Source organism: Furipterus horrens, unplaced genomic scaffold (genome assembly GCF_987537825.1).
Source record: "Furipterus horrens unplaced genomic scaffold, mFurHor1.1.pri manual_scaffold_3, whole genome shotgun sequence".
NCBI classification, from domain to species: Eukaryota; Metazoa; Chordata; class Mammalia; order Chiroptera; family Furipteridae; genus Furipterus; species Furipterus horrens.
The window spans coordinates 110,304,418-110,321,143 of NW_028327173.1; the positions used below are offsets into that span (position 1 = coordinate 110,304,418).

At 48.1% G+C, this 16,726-nt stretch overlaps 1 pseudogene; it reads right to left on the minus strand.

The window, feature by feature from the left end:
• Window positions 1-16,116: 16,116 nt before the first annotated feature.
• Window positions 16,117-16,214, minus strand: LOC150015743 (small nucleolar RNA U3; annotated as a pseudogene).
• Between the last annotated feature and the right edge of the window lie 512 nt (window positions 16,215-16,726).

Here is a 16,726-nt window from a genome sequence, read left to right on the forward strand (position 1 = left end):
GAGGCCACTGTGAGCACGGCCCTTCCCACCCCCGTTTGCCCTGCTTTGCCTTGTGGTAGCATTCATCCCTGAGATCGTGTATGCATTTGTTTTTACTTCCCCCTATCTGCCTGCATGCCCCCCGGGGCAGGGACCTTTTCTGTCTGTTCTCAGCTGTGCCCTGCTCTGACATCAGTGCTGCACACAGAAGGCCCTCGGTGGCCGCTGTTGCGTGGATGAAGGTGTCAACACCGGGCCTCGCACTTGGTGGCTCCACAGAAAACAGGAGTTCTTCCCCAGGACACGGGACACACCCAGCAGCTTCCTCCCCTTCTTGTCTTCCTCTCACCTCAAGTCCCGCCTCGAGGCGCATCTTCTACTTTCTGCCAAAGCAAACAGACAAGTCTCTTAACTGTTCATAATGGTTTCGTACTTTCCCAATAGGCCTAAGCCTGGCCTTGAGGTTTCAGTCGCGGGTCGCTCTCTGCCTCGCTGCTCTCAGGGCCACAAAGGAGAAGGGCTGTGAGCGGTGAGAAACAGGCACGGTGTGGACACAGCCTGCAGAGCCCCTGCCCGTGTGGCAGCACCTGCCAGGGGCCACGGGGTTCAGAACCTACGTGCACACCCGCAGCCCTGGGGTATCAATGTTTCCCCCCATATTTCAAAGGCTGAAACTGAAGTCTGTGTAGTTAAAGGTCTAGCCCAGGCAACTAGCTGGGAGAGATGGAACCAGTGTTTGTGACTAGGTTATCTCATTCAAGATCAAGTCCTCACACAGGCTAGAAACACAAAGGGTCTAGAAGGGCAGAAGGAAGAGGTCGAATCAGCTGTTAAGGAGCTGACAGAAAGGAGGTGGTTCCTTCTGAGTGTGATTTAACCAGATGAAACTGCCACCCAGGAGGCCCCTGGGGCCTGGGACAAATCACTTCTTAGGCCATTGAAGGCCTCTCCTAAATGCAAGGATTCCTCCGTAGTTCTCCACAGTTTATAGGACAAAGCCCAAAGCCCTTAGCAGGGCACTGAAGGCCTCGGGGATCACGACATGGCCTGCTTTTCCAGAACTATCTTCCCCCACCGCAGGCTATGCCCCAACTTCTTTAACAATGCCCAAATGTGCCTGTGTTCTCCACCCGCTACCCCGGCCTTTGCTCCTTGCCTGGAAGGCCTGTCAAAATCTGACCCAGCCTGTAAGGTTCAGCACCAAACCTGATCCTAGTGTCCCTTCATTTCATCCTTACAGAAGCCCTATGAAGCAGGTACTATACCTGTCCCCATTTTACAGATGAGGAAACTGAGGATGGAAGTTAAGTGTCTGATCTTAGAGTCACTCAGTGAAGCTGGGACCTGGAGGTATCTGAGTCTCTCTGTCTCACCCCCCACTAATCCCTCCAGAACTGAATAGACAAGGTGGCTCCTTCTCGGGTGGAGGCTGGTAATAAGACTAGAGGTTCTGGGGTGGTCTCCTGGGCCCCGTGACCTTGTCCGCTGCCTTTGACAAGAGGTGCCAGACTGGATTCTCTGACCCAGGAATCTGATTCATCCTTGCTCCTACCCCAGTGGAGCAGAACCCTCCCACCAGGGGAGAAGCTGGCCTTCCTTCGTGTTTACGGGTTGCAGGGGCTGGGTGAGTAGTTTGGGACCTGCTTGAGTCACCTCTGTTCCTGTAGGTCTGTTCAGAGCAGATGCTGCCGCCTCCCACAGTGCAGCTGGTTGTCCACGTCTTCCTTCCAGGGCCACTGCTGCCTGTGTGTCCGCCCCGCTTCCTGCTTCGTTCTCCTTCCTTTCCCACTCACCCCTGCCCTCTAAAAGGTTGGAAACTTCATCTTCGAGCACTTCTCTGCCCCCTCTCCCTCTCCCTCTTCTTCTCTCCCCCCCCCCACCCTGAGTCTGCTTTGTCTTCAGCTTTCCGAAATTATCTTCCCCCGTTAGCTACCCAAAACCTGCCTTCCCACCAAGATTATCTTTGAAGATCTACTGCAGCCTAGTTTGGATTCACTCTCCTACCCCTCTCAGCAGATCTTTCAACTTTACAGGACAATGCTTAACATAAAAGAATGTGTTGATAACAGTGGAATTTCAGACATCTGGAGTCGGACTTGTAAGCAGCATCTGGCCTTCAGGGCTCTAGCAGGCCAGGAGTTTGGCATGTTTAGGAGGCTGTAGATTTATTCACGGTACCTAAATGCTGAAGGAAGGCATGTCTTCTTGGCAGCACACAGTTATAGCTTCTTCTCAGCTCATGGAAAACTCCTGCGACTGATGGATGGGGCTCTGGAGCCCAATGCCTTGAGCTGAGCAGAGGGGTCCCAGGCATTTGAAGTCATGCCTTCTCTCCCTCTCCCCTGCTGGCAGAAGAGCAGGTACCTTGGTAACTAAAATTGTGTAGCAAGGGCAGCAAAGTCACATGCTATCAGGGGCCAGGCAAACACTGTATGAGCGTTGCAGACTGGAGTGAGCAGTAGGGAGTGGAAGGGGCTGGGGCAACTGGAGAGTCCTGACATTGCCTTATAATTCAAGGGAAAATACGTTCTGGCTGTCTTGGGCTGACTGCCAACCTTTGCAAACACATTACGGTTCCAAAGCTCTTTTCTATGTCCTTTCATTGAATTATCATCTCCTTTCTTCCTTATAGAAATTATCCACACTTGGCAAATGAGGAAACTGGACGATAACAAGGTTAAGACATTCTCCTGGACTCATTTCAGGCAGTGATTTACGGGAGGTGGCTTGAAGATATGCAAAGAGAGGTCTCTGCACCCAATTTCCCACCCATCATCAGGTTTGGAGGTTGAAATACAAGTATCCGAGTCAGCCATTAAAATCGTGCTCTGTGCTGACTCCAGATTGTTATTCAAAATGTGTCTCCTGCCCCTTCTCCTATATACCAATTCCCTCCCACCTATTTGAGCATATCCTGTTGCTTACTCACCACCATAAAAGAAAACAGAGAGGAGCCTACAGTGGGGAGTTAGGCATGGAGAGCCAGAGGGGTGTGGCCCCCAGCAGGAACCCAGAACTATGGGGAAGTCTAGGAAGGCTTCCTGGAGGAGGTGTCACCAGGCAATGGAGAGTATTTCCTAAAGTGAGGAGAGCAGGTGTAAGGGCTCATGGCGAGCATGAGAGTCATGTCACATTTGAGAGGCACCAGGAGGTGGAATATGTCTGGTGTCGCAAAGAAAGGACAAGGGAATTAAATTTGAGATTAGATTACAAACCAAGGTGAATATTCAAATTCTATCCCATAGAAACAGACCTTGAAGGAGGTGAGGGACTAGCTGTTTTAAATTTTTTATTAAAAATTTTTAATAGGTTCAGCTTTCAAAAAGCATGAAAGTATATAGTGAAAAGTTTCCTTCAACTCCATCCAGCCCCAAAGGTCTCATCTGTGCCTTCCAGAAGTATTTTATTCAATGCTTTTATGAACTAATCTCTCCCCCACCTCCTCTCTCAACTCTCTTTACATTTTTAACCCCAAAGATGCCACACTCATATTCATCTCTGCACCTTGATTTTTTTTTTTACTTTAAGATTGTGTCTTGATGATCTTTTCTCTTTTTGCTTAGCTGTGTCATGTTGCAGGGTTAAGAGGAGTTGTATTTTATTTAACCAGCCCTTATTGATAGACATTTTGGTTTTTTCTAACCTTTAGCTCGTACAATAAACAATCTTGTACATTCATAATATCTTCCACGTGTAAATACAACTGTAGAAAAAAACGTTAGAAGTGGAATCACCGAGGCAAAGGAGATATAAATTTTATTTGCATTAAATTTTTTTAAATTGAAGTTTAACTTAGAAAAAGTAAAGTGTACAACTCAATAGGTTTTTTATAGTTATACAGGTGTGTAACCTCCACCTGAATACAGTACTAGTTACAGTGAAGCATTTCCAGCCCTATTTCTCATGCCTTGTCTGTCCACCCTCTGAGGTAATGTACTAATCTGACCTCCTTCACCATGGATTGGTTTTGCCTGTTTCTCAGTTTTGTATAAATGGAATCAAAAAGAATATACTCTTGTGCGTGGTTTCTTTTGTTCAACATTGTATCATGTCATTGTGCCTAGCTGTAGCTCTTTCTTTTTCATTGCTGGTTGTCTCCCACTGTATGAATATAACACAATATATTTATTTATCCATTCCACTGTTGATGGGCATGGGAGCTGCTTTCAGTATTGGGCTATTATTAATAATGTCACTATATACAGTGTTTTGAGGGACATTATACAATTCATGTTATCCATTGGTTACATGCCTATGAGTGGAACTGGTGTGCACATTTAAAATTTTGATGGATATTGCCAAGTTGCCCTCCACTGTGGCTGGGGCAGTGATAGGGAGAGCACGTTCTCTTGTCCTGTCTCTTGTTCAGCTCAGCGCGGTGTCTGGCACGGAGTCTACACTCATTACCACTGTGCAGCGCCCAGCTCCAAAAGTCATAGGAAAATGCTTTGTGAGCCCTAAATCTACTCAGAGCAAGAGATTATGATTTGCCAGTGTGCCTCAGTAGAAGGATCAGATGAGATTGAGGAGGAGTCAGGGAACTCATTTCTACCCCCAGAGAAACCTCTTTAATTAATAATAATAATCCGCCGCTCACAGAGCTCTGGCCTCTCTGAAGCACTTTGACATGCACCCGTGGGTTCTCAGCTCTGGCTCACATTAGGATCTTCTGGGGAACTTTCCAGAAATACCAATGCCAGGGCCACACCCCCATGATACTTATTTAATTATCCTGGTGCAGCTTAGGCATTGGTATTTTATAAGCTTCCCAGTCAATTCTGATGTGAAGCCAGGGCCAGGAAGCATTGTCGAAGTCCATCCTCTGAAATGGAAGAAACTGATAAGGTGTTAGGGGTAAGGGTTATAAACTGGTGTTTCTAGTAAAACAATAACACTCCCCCCCATGCTACAGCTGTACAGTCCTCGTCTCAATTAGTACTGTATGGCAGAGGCAGTAGGGCTGTCATTCCCAGGGTCCCGCTGAGCAAACGGGCTCAGGGGGCGGAGCACCTCCCGGGCCAGCCAACTGCTCAGTGGCAGTCCTGGGTCCACACACATCCCCTCCCCCAAGTTCTGACTCCCATTATGTCTAGAAAACAGACTAGAGGGAAATACAACAAAGTGTTATGGGTAATGTTTTCTTCCATATACTTTTTTGCAGTTTTCAAGTGAGCATGTATTATGCTAATAATCTCAAGCAAATAAAAGTCCTTCCAAGCTGTTGAAGTAAAATAGCATTGCCATTTTTTAGAGGAGCAAGTTGGGGCCAAGAGCCTGCAAGATGACAGAACTGGGGCCATGCCTGTCTTCCAAGTCCTATACAGTGCTTGAGACCTCTCAGGAAGTGAAGCCAGTATGATCTTTACCTATGAGGTGAGACTCTAGAAAGGTGTGAGAAAATGTCCCAAAGTCAAAATTCTTCCATTGTTTTAATTTGATTATATATACTTTTGTAGAATAACCAGAAAATACAGAAAAATTAAAATAAAGCAAAATAAGCTGAAATCTCACCACCCAGATGTAAACAGTGGGGAAACTTGCGGTGTATTCTTTCAGACAAGTGTCTGTCCATAAATACACATGCAGATCCAAGTAAGCATCATTTTTCATCAGTGGGTAATGCTGTACACATGTACTTTTGCAACCTTCTTTTTTTAAATTAGATAATATGTCATGGGCATGTCAATGAGCAGAGATACCCCTAGTCTTGCAATGGCTGCATAATCCATGATGGCCATTGTATGTTGTTCCTAACACATCTTGTTCTAATTGTGTTGGTAAAGAACATTCTAATATAGTTTTATGAAAAACTCTGGAGTCGAGTTTTTTGTTTGTTTATTTTGTTTTTGGAAAGTGAACAGTGGCTAAGTTGGTGTATGTGGATATGAGAGTGTATGTAAATGTGGGTCTTCATGGGTTGAATTTGATTTAATTAATTTAAATAGTATTAACCCTACAGTGAACTTATCAAACCTCTCTCTCTCTCTCTCTCTCACACACACACACACACACACACGCACCCCACGTGCAGGTGAGCTGTGGCTGCACAGCCTTCTTGAGCAGAGCTGAGCAGAGCTCCCTGATGAGGCCATGACACCAACAGCCAAGGGCAGCAGTTGTGTGCCGGCTTGGGCTCTGAGCCCACAGCTTGTGCTTAGCGAAGCCTGTGGGCAATCACACACGCGCGCGCGCGCGCACACACACACACACACACACACACACATCAGCCAACCTCATTCTTTCTGCATGAAAGGAACTGGGGTGGCAACAGGGTCGCATGTCCAGACAAGGCATAATTGAGTGGCCGAGGGCATCAAGTCCTTGATTGAACTGGCTGTTCATCTGAAGGGTCAATTAACCCAGCTAATATACCAGGCCAGCCCAGTGGGTTCGTCCCCATCAAAGGACATAATGAGCAGATAACAAAGTGGCTGCATCACCTTTATGAAGGAGAATAAGGCTCGGGCCTCCTTACCCAGGTCAAGCTGGGGCCATGGACACTTCAAAGCAAGGAGACTCCAATTCCAGCCAGCCTGGGGTTGTGTGAGTTTGAGTTTGTGAATGAAAGAGGATATTCCTTCTGAGGAAGTTTTATCTCACAGATGACATAGCCTCTCCTCTGCTTGACCGTCACATCTACCTATGATGCGTGGAGCCTCAGCAGCCATCTTGTGACCATGTGGGGACCTCACTGAGTGCCTTACCTCGGGAACTCTCACTACGTCACAGCTTTCTTATTGTTTGAGCCAGTGGGATAGAGTTCCCAGTTTCAAGCAATGGAAAGCATTCCAAATGATAAAATGGGTCCTTCTCATCACCCACCGGCTCCCTGGTGGAGTGAAAGTGTGGAAGGGAGGACACAGGGAAGACTTCCTCCCTTTTCTCTTCCAAAGCCCGATGCCAGTCACACCAGTAAGGTGTGCCCTAAAGCACACTCATTCCCAGGTGCCTGAATCCTAGGAGGCTGAACCCACTAATTGCACTTGTTCTGGCCCTAGAGGTCTGGGAACACAGGTAACTGTGCTGGGGAACAGAGAAAGAGAGCCAGGGCCTGGCCCCAGGGAGCTACTTAGGCTGGATAGGGTCCGAGTAATTACCAGCCAGTTGCCAAGCTTGGCCAGAGATCCCACGGCCTGGGGGAGACCAAGAATGGACAGGAGTAGAAGTGGTGGGCAGCTCCTGAAGGAGCACATAGAAATATCACCTGGACAGAGAAGTGTGTCTTCATGCTCAGTATTGTGCTACAGGCTTTACATGCTGACCAGTATCATCGTCACCACACCTATGAGGCAAATGCCATTAACCCCCTTCCCGACAAGGGCCAGAGGGGTTAAGTGGCTTGTCCAAAGGCACACCTGGAGGAAGATGGAGACAGGATTAAAATATAAGATTATATAGCTCCAAAGCTCTTAACCACCCTTTCTCAGCTTACGGGTGCATCTGTGCAGCCAGCCAGCCGTCACCCATCCGTCCATTCATCTTACAAATATTATCGGATCATCTGTCCCTTGCCAGGCACCATGCCAGGTGCCAGAAATAGAGCGATGACAGCCAGGGGCCTGCCTTCTCAGCGCCCTGAGTGGGCGGCGGCACCCTTGGCTAAGGGCCGATGACCACATGTGAGCTACGGGGCAGTCTTCTCACACCGCCCAGGAAGGGTTTATGAAGACAGCAGCTCCATCTGACAGCCTCTGCAGTGTTCTGAGCCACAAGGTCACAGACCCTGCGCTGGGATGGGGTCTCGGCCCTTGGCACTTACCGTTGCTGTGGCTGTGAGCAACGCTCTTTCTCTCTTTGGGACCTCGGTCTTTTCACCTACAGAGTTGGGAAAAAATGTCTGTATGCTCTTCGCAGGGGGGATTGGGAGAATAAAGGGAAATTCTCGTCTTAGGGAGCTTTGTAAACTTCAATGTTCTAGGCAAATATCAAGCAATGAGTCCATTCGCCCTGTGTTTAAGGAAGAGATCTTTTGCTTTTGCGGTGATCAACAAGTCTCAGATAAGAATAACCTTTAAAAGCTTTTTTATGTGTTTTAGACTTGTCCTGGCACACAGCGTTCTGGAACCCCTGGAGCCTCACATGTGCCCATGTGATAGCCACCCCCAAGGGCCCAGGCTGCCGTGCAGGTTGAGGTGGCACAGTGCTCAGATGCCCACACTCTGGTCCAGGGCCCTGCCCAACACCACTGGCCGTGCCAGAAAAGTGAGTGCTTATTCTTGGTTCATATCTTTTGGGAGTTCTGCTCACCAGGAGGGGGTCAGGGATGAGCTTGTTTTCTTCTAGAGGTAAAGGAACATGAGCGTGACCCCCTGTTGGCTCTGGGTGGGGGGGGCAATGTGTCAGCTGAGGAACAAACTTGAGCTTGTGCAGCAGTGAGACTCACAGCAAAGGGGCACCCTGTGCCCAGCCCAGGCCCCAGAGCCTGTGCCCTTTACCTCCTGCCAGGTGGCACTTCCGCTAAGTGCTCCTCCTGGGAGAAGCCACATGAGGGGTCATCTTCCAGGAGGCTGTCTTGGGAGGTGTCTGCACCTTCCTGCTTCAAAAGTGCTCTTGCCTTGGAGGAGATATTCATAGCAGGCTCCGCAGAGAGCAGCAAGACCTTTTTATTAAACTTCCACCTGACGTCTGGGAGCTCAGGCAGGTTCTTTGACTTGCAGACCCTTGGCAGCTCCTTTCTGAAAGGGAATGATGGAAGAAGCCCCTGCTCTGTGTCACCTGCTAATGTGACCCCAGGACCTGAGCATCTCACCTGCTGATTTCCCAGGAACTAAAACATAAGGATCAGTGTGGGAGGGAAAAGAAAATGAGAATAAATTGTATTGAACCTTAGGTCTTAGAGTTAAAAATATAGAATGCAGAATAACTGTTCCCCCACTTTTCTATAAAATAAAGCCTCTTTTTCTTCCTCTCTCTCTCTCTCTGTCTCTCTCTCTCTCTCTCTCTCTCTCACACACACACACACACACACCCCCTTAGCTATGGGTAATAAGCAGCCTTGGAGTAAGTGTCCAGGCTGGTTCCATATATGTGTGGTGGAAGCGTATCAGCATGTGTCTCTTTGCAAATGAGCACACATGTATCTGTGTGGGTACTTGTGTGTACACATCTCTATAAATGGGTGATGGAAATTAGGGCTTTCCCACACCCTATAGGTTGATACAGACACACTTTTGTGCAGATGAGCTAAGTGTTCCCAGTCTGTGAGTGTGTCTGTGGGGAAGGGGGCTACCTGTGGCCCTTGTTGCCATGTCAGGGGCGTGAATACACTTTGTGGGCAGGGGCTGGGCCTGCTCAGCAACAAGGTCAGGTGTTGAGGAGCCTACTCCTCTGGTCAATAAGGAGTTTAGATTCCTAAAAGGGGAATTTCTTATTTTTTATAGAATTTATGGACTCCTGGGATGACAAACCCTATATTTAAAGGTTGAAAATACCAATTTTATAATAAGGTAAAGACTGGTTTTCAAGTATCTCTATTGAAGGCATTTACAAATGATTTATTGATTAAAAGGGATAGAAAAAATGACCCCCTAAAACCTCACATCACTGTGATTTATCTGATATTAAGGTTTAGGATATCCTAAGAAAGAATTATGGCTTAAAAATGCAGAAATAAACATTTCAGTACCAAAGAATCAATAAACTACACTAAAATTGAGACACAAAGCAATATGAGTCTTGGCTATCTGAGGAGTTACGTGTCTGCCTGTGCATATGTGAGTGTGTGTATATATGTGTGCATGTTGCATGTGAGTCTGTGTGCAGGGTATGTGGGCCTATGTGTGAATCTTTGTGTAACTGTCTTGTATGCATAAGTGTGTACATTGTATGTGTGTCTCTCTGTGTATGTGTGCAGTGTGCATGTTTGTGTGTGTGGTATGTGTGCATATGTCATATTTGTCTCTGTTCATGTATGTATTGTGTCTCTGTGTGAGTGGATGGGTCTGTGTGTTTTGTGTGCATCTCTGTTCTTGTGTGTCTGTATATGTGTGCATGTGTTGCATGTTTCTCTGTATGTCTGTGAGTATGTGCAGTAAATGTATATGAGTGTGTGTTTGTGTGTGTGTGTGTATGTCTGATGATTGTGTGTGACCTTGGATATGTCCCCCTGTGCCTAGACCGCAGTTCCCGTAATTACAGTTTGAGGCATGAGGACAACACAAACTCTTGGTTTCTGGTGGGCACTGTCTGCTCAGCTCTGCTGCTGGGGTGCCAATGGAACCAATCTTCCTCCTCCTCCTCTGGAAACTCACCCACTGGCCTTTCACCCTCCCTGCTTTAATGCCTGTGCAGTCTTTCCTGTGCCCACACACTCTCCCAGACACCCGCAAAGGATTCAGCCCTGTGCCTCTGCTGCAAGCTCAGCCATCTTTCGCCTTTACACTGGGTGACCTTGGAAAGCCCCTCCCCCTCCCTGGGCTGCAGGCAGGAAAACGAGGTGGTGAGAAATGCCTCTGGCTTTGACATTCCCAATATATAGGCTTCTTACCCCCTGGTGAGCAGTGGGAGCCGGGACCTGGTCCAGGAAACGTCACACACACTCATCTCCCTTCCAGACTGCACACTCCTCCAGGGCAGGGACCGGCTTGTGGCGTCCCAGCGCCAGCACAGGGCTTGACCCAGAGCGGGGCGCGGGAACACGTGCCAGAAGAGACAAGGCTAAGTTAGCCAAACTAGCGCTTCTAGAGCCTCCCCACCCTGCAACCCCACGCCCCAGATTCAGGGCTCAAAGCTCTCTCTCACTCTCTTTCTCTTTCTCTCTCTCTCTCTCTCACTTTGCTTGCACCATAGAGACACCTGGGAGCATTTAGAAGTAATGATGCCTAGGCCTTCTCAGGCTGAATGAATCGGAATCTCTGAGCAGAGGTCCAGCCGTCTGCACTGTCAGTGTTCCCAGACTGCTTTGACTCGCAGTGGTGATGTTTGAGAACCACTGCCCTGACTCTCCAGGCACTCCCAACAGATTCAGTCTCATGGAGACCAAATTAAAGGTCTTCAGCCATGACTGTGATTCTAAGTTTCTGTTGAACTCATAAAATACAAATTTCAAGACCGTCCCCCCAATTTCTAATTCCAGTGGTCTGGCCCGGGTCTGGAAGTTTGCACTTACAACAGCTCCGAGGACCCTGGTGCTGACGTAGGTGGTCCTTGGTTCTTCTCAAACCCAGCAGCAGGAGGCTTCAGTGACAGAGCTTGTAGCCATGCCAGTGTGAGTGTCGCGAGCTGCTTTAGAATAAACATCATCCCAGTGGTAGGAAACCCTAGCTTCCTGCTGCCCTCCCTTATCCGCAACTTGCAGACATTCTCCAAAGCCAGTCTGATTCTGTTCCTTCCTTGGTTCAGTGGCTCTGATGATGATGTTCTGAGTCCCAGTGCAGTGTGGGGAGACCTGGGTCCTCATCCTGAGCCCCCTTCCATGGCAGTTAGGCCTCTACATGTGCAGGTCTCTCTGCTCAGCACAATCTTGCCTATTTCCCCACCTGGCTGGGCTAACACCCCTGCTCACCTCTCAGAGGTCTACTGACCCCAGATTGGTCCAAGTTACCAGTTACCCCCTCCCATAGCTCCTAGAGCCCCAGGCCTGAGTCCTGGGGCCTCCACCAAACCACACACTTCAGAAGTGCAGGAACTGGGTCGGTTGTGCCCACTACTCTCCATGGTAACCCCATGTCTGCCCAGGGCTTACCATGTAATAGGTGCTCAATGAACATTTGCAGAATGACTTAATGACCTAACACAAACACACATTTCTTCAGTCTCCGTGATTCTTACCCTGAATAGGTTTCCCAGCCTCATTGAGTGAGCAGGCAGGGAACGTACAATTGAAGTTGTTGTGCAAATGCAGCAGGGTACCTATATCTTGTGTGTATGTGTGTTGGGGGGGGAGTGCACATGTGAGTGTGCACACATGTGGACATATACAGATGTGGATACATACAGACATATGCAAGTGGTAATTAGAGGTTGCATTTAGTCTGAACTCAGAGACAGTGTGGCCCATTGCCTTCACCCAACAATCACAAAATGGCCCCTGGGAGTTAGGTGTTCTCCCTGGAACACGGGCCTCCTCCAGGTGTCACAGAGTATGAGTGTTGAGAGCCTGAGTGCCCACGATATGGGGACAAAGGGAGCTTCAGTTGTCTGGGGTTTGACCAGAGAAAGGCTTGAGAGTAGCAGGAAGAGCATGGCTCTGGGTTGGGCTCAAACCCAGGCCCTGCTTTTTCCTCACCAGCTTTGTGACCTTGGACCAGTTCCTCAAGGTCCTCCTGTGCCCAGAATAACACAGATGACCAGCTCCCAGCGGGGTGCTGATTGGTTGGACTGGCTGGTGATGCAGTATGCTTTGCTCTCACCTTTTGGAAGGGAACCTTTCCTCAAACATCTGTCTCTTCTTGATCCCCCAGCCCAGGGCATGACATTTAGTCAGTGCTTAATAAAATCTAGTTGGTTTGATTCAACACCCGGCCCAGAGGCTGGCACATAGTAGGAACTCAGTAGTTTTACCTTTTCCCTCCTGGACACAGTGCCGACCTGTGACTCGGGGGGACTGGGATCATAGCCCAGCTGTGGGTACGTGTGTGCTTCGTCCTCCCTGTGACCTTAAATAAACACACACTTTTTTTCCGGGCCTCAGCTCCTTCCCAGGTCAAAGGAGTGGGCAGAGCCTTCCATATTAAGTTTTGCCTTGTTTGAGAGGATTCTGCGGAGGGGTGGCGGGGTCCTTGCTGGGTCCCCTGGGGGCCTGCAGGAACGGGAGCAGTGTGCCTTCATACCTGCTGATAATAGAAAACCGCTCCTTCAATTGAGCTGTTTCCTTCTTTTGCCCTAAGCTATGAGGAGTAGATTGGATGGAAATTATCAAGCCTTCTCGTCTAAAATAAATATTCTTGAAATGGAGCAAGTTATAAATAAGCAAGCAGCAATCTCCTGTGTTATGAATATATAATTTCTATCTTTAATAGCTGACTCAGCCCCAGGGACTAGCTGAAAATGGCCTGTCTGGTCCTGATATTTTATGTTTTTTTTTTTTTTTTTTTTAAAGGCCTCCAGACTTTTGTTTCTTAGTCCTTGGAGAGTTAAGTCTCTGCAGAAAATAATGGGAGTTGAAAGTTATAATGAGCCCATGTACAAAAGGCAGATACTTTGTTCTCAAAAACTTCCAGAGAATGCAAAGGCTCACAGAGAATCCAAAAGGGAAGGCTGGGCAGGGCAGCTGAGCTTGGCATGTCCCACCCTCTCATTTCACAGAAAGGCAAAATGACTGGCCCAAAGTCACACAGCAATGAACCACATTTCGGAAGTCTATAATGCAGGCCTATCTGAGTCACCAGGCTGTTGACTGGCTCTCTCTTCCAAGAGACTAAAGAGAGAGACAGAGGATTCTTGATTCTGGAGGCCCCCAAATCTTTTGGGGTGATTGACAGGAGATGTGTCTTTAGGGGCAGCCCAGGCTCTGGGTTCGGGGAGTTGCCTTGGGCAGTGACTCTTCTCACTTAGACCTTCTGGGCCAGTCTGCCTGTCAGCCTGGCATTCGGAGCCGGCCACCTCTCCTTTCTCCTTGGGCAGCCCTAGTGTTCAAGGATTAGTGTGCGTACGCGTCACTCCCGCCTGAGGGGCAGCCTGGTACCAGGACGGTAATGAGCTGTGGCAGCTCTCAGGTCCCAGCTGACCGCTGACTCCTCCACGTCCCAGCTCTGTGATACTGAACAAGCTCCTCTTAGCCTCATTGTTCTAATCTATCAAATGGGAATGAGGAAGACGTGAGGATTGAGCAAGGTAAAGTGTGTAAATCACCCAGGATGAGGCCAGACTGGAGCCAGGTGCTGTGAATCCCATCGCCCTCCCAGGCCTGCAAGCTCTTCCTCCCCAGTCCACGGACTGCACACTGACCGTCCCTCCCTGAGACTCTCTGGTTCGGGCGAGCCCAACGATTTTGTGTTTATTCATCTCACCTCCAGGGCGAATGACTCTTCTCCAGAGCCCCATAGTCTCTTCCTTGGTCCCCAGCAGTGTCCAGCATAGGTCCAGCCTCACTGTAGGTGACAATTCAGGACATATGGAGTAAGTGCCTACTAAGTGCCTGGTGCCAGGTCTAATGACAGCTACCAGTAATCAGGCGGCAACCCTGCGTTACACTCAGAAGTGGACTGACTCACTCCATCCCCAGCACGACACTACAGGATGAGCATCGTGAACCCCGTTTTACAGACAGCAAAAGGAGGCTAGCTAAGGTGATTAAGGAATTTGCCCAAGTATTACGGCTGGGCATGGCAGGGCTAACCAACCTAATGCAGAGCCTCTTTTCCCTCTTCCCCATTACCTTCTTGCAGGATGACCTGCTTTTTCCAGGATTAGAGTGAAATTAGAAAATGAATGAATTCAGCAGCAGGGCCCCTCATGGTAGGAGCAGGGGCAGGCAGGGAGATATTAATGCTTGTGCAGTGTGTGTCTTAAAATGTAAATGTCCTCTCCTGTGTGTCTCGAGGTACGCTTGTAATTATGAGCCAGCGTCTGAGTTCTGATTTTGATGGCATTAGCTCTAATGGCTTTATTTTTTTTAAAGCCGTTTAATTACTAATCAGTGCTGCCTTGCAAGCTAATGTGAAATGTGCACTTTGTATCTGGGGACAAGGGCCTTTCTCACTGAGCAGCTCAGAAGCCTGCCAGGGGCCAGATGCTGGCCCAATGGAGTCCTTGAGAACCTCCTTGAGAAGTTCTCTTGCTCCAGTGCCCTGACCTCTCTGCCATTTGACCCTTGACCCCAAAATCACAGAATCATCAATTGGCTAGCCTGGCCCCTCTCCCTTCCTCACAAAAGAAGAAACCGAGGCCCTAAGAGGTACCAGGGGTTGTAATGCCTGGAATTTGGGGGGAGGGGGGGTTGTGGGTTTTTTTTTTCTTACTTGCTAGTTGATTTCTAGTGCATATACTCATTTGCATTCCTAATTTCAATAGTCAAAAACTTTCCATTGCTAAATTCTCATTTTCTGAAGTTAATTCAGGTCTCATTTTCATTAATAGCTTGGCAACAATCATGCATTGGAAATTTTTTCCAAGTTGAAAAAAAAAGCCTTGGCCAGTATATCAGAATGTCTCCTAGCTCCTGCTGTGTGCCTCTGGACAAGCTGAGTCACCTCTCTGGTCTGTGGTTTCCCTCCACAGTCAAATGTAGGGATTGAGTTATTCAGTATTTTTCCAAACACTATGCTATAAACCACTCTATAAAGCAGAGCATGCCACAGGATGTAAATATTTGTTATTTAGAAAAACATTTTTTGAAAGGTTACGTGTTCTAATAAGTTTGGGCAACGCTGGATTCGAGTTAATCAAGTAATGAGACCGAGCCTCAGAGAGAGGGGCTACTCACGGCTCCCATCCCTGCCACCAGCGGCTGTGGAGAGAGCGGGCTGACACCTGCAGGCTGCACGTCCTGCCTTCCTGGTTGCTAATGTCTCCCCGGGGGCGGCAATTAACGTCAGACCCCAAACTGCCTGCTATGTGCCTATTATCCTAAGTCCTTTCGTATACCTTTTTCTCAGACATTCTCATCCCAAGCTTCCCATTTTCTTTCTCTCTGTCCCCTGCCCAAACAGCCAAACTCACCATTGCATCTCAGACGTGGATGCTTGGTTCTCGGACTTAACTCATTAGGAAGGCTGTTCAAAAAGCGACTTGTTTGAAAATCAGTTTGAAAACCGAATCACACTCTGTCAGCATGAAAGGGCTGTTGGGCTGAGAACTGAAGTTTTATTCGACAACCAAGACATTCTTTTCCCATGGACAACTTGGTTAAGAACCGAACTGTTGGAGATGAAAGATATTCCACAACCGAGGTTTGTATATGCTTTTCTCGGGTCACTTTTCCTTGCAGCTCGGCCCACCCAGGGGATTTCCTTTCGCTGATGTCCCTTTTGCGCCGTCCAGTTAGGGTCTGTAACGCAGCACACAGTCTGTTTTTAACTCATGATGAAGCATCATGCTGACGACTCATCTGTGAACCAGGCCCTCATTTTCTCCGTCTCCATCAGATGATCAGAGAGTCTCTCCCCGTGAAATCATAGCTATTCATTGAAAGAAATCGATGCGCTCTGTGGGGCACATGTTTGTGTAATTTACTCATGTCTCTTTTTTGGTTTTCCTTCTACTGCGCCTCCTCCTTGTGGTTTTGGGTGCTCCATATGTTCAGAGAAACTTCTCTAGTATCAAACCATAAGAATGATCCCTGAAAATGTAGTCTTTTTTACTTATGCCTCCGAACACACTTGGGCTTGATCCCAAATGTGCCATTTCCATCATAACTAAACTACTCAACCTTACAACTTGGTGCATCCAACACTCAGATCCTGATGGGCAGGTTGAGTCCCATTGTCACTCGGTGTCCCATGCCAATTTCCATTGGCACCCAGAGCAAAAGTTCTTTGCCGTGAGGAAAATGGCCTTGCTCCAAAAGCCCAGAGGTCTGTCTTATAACTCTCCTGTGGCTGCTTGCCCGAGTCTCCATCACGCACCCTTGTCTGCCTTGCAGCCCTCTAGCACCATTGGACCTTTCGGGTCCTATGGGCCCAGTGACAGGCAGCTCAGACCGTGGCCCAGATGTGCTGCAGAGCCTTCACTTAGTCTCAAGAAGTCATCCTATTTTAATCACATGCACTTATAAGACCTAGTAGGATATTACGTTTTATTTTTGTCGCTTTTTCAAACTTAATTTTTTGAATCCATAAAATATTAAAATAATTCCAAAATTAAAAAT